We start from the raw sequence: 1,964 nt of genomic DNA on the forward strand, positions 1-1,964 counted from the left end.
AGGACTGAGAGTTCCAAGGTCTCTCACTCTGTATGGGGGGGGGGTGTCTCTGTATTTGTTCCCATCTGCTGCAGGAGGAAGCCTCTCTGATGATGGCTGAGCAAGTTGCTAGTCTATGAGCATAGCCGAATATCATTAGGAGTTGTCATTCCATCATTCCATTTTTTTCTTTAGACCAGTATTATGTGGGTTTTTTTGTCCTAGGTTCTTGGGCTCTCTAGTCCTAGGTTCTTAGTCATCCAAGCAGTGTCAAGTATTGGTTCCATCTTGAGGAGTGGGCCTTACGTCAAATCAATTACTGGTTGGTTACTCCTCACAACAGCTTTGTGCCACCATTGCTTTCTAGTGTTTTGCAGGCAATATATAGAGAAAGGTTTTGTGGCCATCTTCATTTTTATGTTTCTTTTTGTGAGCATGCAGAGTATGTTCTTGTAATAAAAACCACTGGAACATAGGGGTGAAGGTTCTCTCTATATAGGTGCTGGTTTGTCATCTCCATTCTTAATGAGTTGTGTGGGTGTTGTTTTCAACAATAGAGCTTTGCTGTCAGCTTGTGGAGAGAAACCTAAAGTCTTGGCAACAGCCTGGGGTTGTTTGGGGGATTCCTGTGGGGCTCCTTTAGCCAACAAGTCAATTAGATGTAACCCAATCCCAGTAGTGGAAGCTTCATTTGGTGACAAGAGATGGCCACGGGGGCTCTGCCTCTCCCCTTGTTTGATTTCATTTACATTGCATTCACATATGTTCATATTTTATTACATTTTTACTGTATTAGGTTTCCATACTACCTCTCAAATGTCCCCCTTTATTTTAGCAGTTTCTTCCTGTATTCCTTGACACAACCTCTTCTCCTCTCCCCATTCCCCCATTATCTTCATTCTACATCCCCACTCCATCCATACCTATCTATTCTAATTCCCTTTCCTAACAAGATCTGTTCTCTCTAGTCCCTTACTTTATGCTTACCCTCTGTGGTTCTAGAATTTCTAGCTTGCTTATTATTGTCTTCACAGCTAATATAAACATACTAAGTAAATACATACCATATTTGTCTTTCTGAGTTTGAGAGATACCACTCAAGATGATTTTTCTAACATCATCAATTTAATGATGTTATTTTTTTAAATAGCAGAGTAATACTATGTGAATGTACCATGTTTTCTTGACATATTCTTCTGTTGAGAGACATGTAGTTTGTTTCAAATTTCTGGCTATTATGAATGGAACAGCAGTGACTATGTCTGAGGAAGAATTCCTGTGGTAGAAGGAAGCATCCTTTGTATATGCCCAATGGTGGTATAGCTGGATCTTCAGGTGGATTGACTCCCGTTGCTGTGAGGAACCACTATATTGATTTCCATAGTGCTTGTACAAGTTTGCATTCTCACAGCAATGAAAGTATTTCCCTTGCTCCATGTCCCACCAGCATGACCTATCACTTGTATTATTGATCTTAGCTATCCTGACAAGTACAAGATAGAATCTTAAGCAGTTTTGATTTGTATTTTCCTGGTGGCTAAGGTTGCTGAACATTTCTTCAAGTGTTTATCAGCCATTTGAGTTTCCTCTATTGAGAATTTTCTGTTTATATCTGTACCCCATTTTAGTTAGGTTGGTTTTGTAACCAATTTTTTGAGTTCTTTATATATTTTGGATATTAGCCCTCTATCAGATGTGGAGTTGGGAAATCTTCTCATTCTGTAGGCTGCCACTTTGTCTACATGATAAAGCCTTTGCCATGCAGAAATTTCTCAATTTCGTGAGGGCCCATTATAAACTATTGATCTTGGTGCCTGTACCAACGGCATTCTGTTCAGAAAGTCTTTTCCTGGGCCAATGAGTTCAAAGCTATCCCCCAGTCTACAGGGTAGAGTGAGGACCACAGAGGCAGACAGCTTCTGGGACAGGCGGGAGCCACAGAGCCGCTGAGGCAGCACCCTTTTGGGGCCGCAGACATCCGGCAC

General features: G+C 41.1%; 1 protein-coding gene across 5 annotated transcripts in view; it reads right to left on the reverse strand.

The window, feature by feature from the left end:
• Positions 1 to 1,964, reverse strand: part of Lacc1 (laccase domain containing 1) — a 12,185-nt gene that overhangs the window by 2,521 nt on the left and 7,700 nt on the right. The window lies entirely within an intron of this gene.

The sequence above is a fragment of the Mus caroli genome, chromosome 14, assembly GCF_900094665.2.
Source record: "Mus caroli chromosome 14, CAROLI_EIJ_v1.1, whole genome shotgun sequence".
NCBI lineage: Eukaryota > Metazoa > Chordata > Mammalia > Rodentia > Muridae > Mus > Mus caroli.